The sequence below is a fragment of the Octodon degus genome, unplaced genomic scaffold (assembly GCF_000260255.1).
Source record: "Octodon degus isolate 3935 unplaced genomic scaffold, OctDeg1.0 scaffold00188, whole genome shotgun sequence".
In the NCBI taxonomy this organism is placed as follows: domain Eukaryota; kingdom Metazoa; phylum Chordata; class Mammalia; order Rodentia; family Octodontidae; genus Octodon; species Octodon degus.
Window position 1 is genome coordinate 1,920,116 of NW_004524764.1, and position 1,311 is coordinate 1,921,426.

Below are 1,311 nucleotides of genomic sequence, written 5' to 3' on the forward strand. Positions count from 1 at the left end.
AGACCACTGAGCCATCTCTCCAGCCCTGCATCCTTTATTTTAAAGGAACCTCAGAGCGAGGCAGCGTGTCCAGATTTCTCCTTTTCTCTGTCCTGAGGATTTAATGCCCATTCCTTCAAACCCCCATATCCTTCAAAATCTGATATCCAGATTAACTTAACCATAAAATAACATAAACGGATTTTCCGCATGATGATTATCCTAAGAGGGATTGTCATGCCGGCTGCTGGAGGCGCCTTTCACGTCTTCCCACCTATTTAACACATGCCTGGACATTGGAGTGGCTTTATTTACATGACAAGCTCCCGATTAATGAAATTTTGCATAATTTAGTAATTAACTCCTTGCCATGTTTGAGGCAGAATTTTAAACCTTGTAGGGACTATAATAATTTGGATCTGACAGGTACAAATCATGCGTTGGAATTAAGAAAACAATAGCTTTAAAATTACATGATTCTTTATGGCAGCTTTTCTGATTGTTAGCCAAAATTAAATTTTCCAAATTTTGTTCTCGTTAATGGTTCAAAGAATTGCTGCAGCTTTAGTTTATTTTTTACTTGCATAGATTATATACTAGATATGCATAACAAAGAAGTAAACATCATCTAGAACATTTTATTATAACAAAGAAAAAAGAGTGAAATTTGCATTCATTTGAAAATTAATTATTCTCTTCAGTGAACAATGTAAGAATAACCAAAGGTTAATATTAATTTTATTTTAAAAATACCTATGGCTCAGCAACATAATGTAAGCACCTGCTCTCAAGCACAAGGTCCTGAGTTCAGTCTCCTGTACCAAAAAGAAGAAAAAAAAGAAAGAAAGAAACAAAAAGAAAAAACTAAAAGTTACCTTTGTACCAAACTTCCAGATTCTTACTCAAGTAATCTTACATAAAATCCTCAACGTATTTTGTGGCTTAATAAAGAGAGAAATTCATATTAATCTCATGGACAATCGCCTGTATGTACTAATGGTATTATAGTTTAAAAAAAAAAATAACAAAAATAAGTCCTTACGTTCCACTGATGCATTTGGTTATGGTTTAGATCTAAATTTTTCTCCAAAATCCTCATGTATTTCAAAGGGAATTGGGTTGCAGGGCTGAATTCTCGAATACAGCTCTGTCCTCCGCTCCTCACTTCGCTCTGCTTCCAGACCCTCAGGACAGCGGCAAGGTCTCCTCCACCATCCCCTCTACAAGACCCCTTCTGTCTCGGAGCCTGTCGACCATGGGCCAAAACTGTGAGCCGAAATAAACTTCTTTCAATTTTGGGGGTTGGCAATCATGTCTCAGCACTGAGTCTCA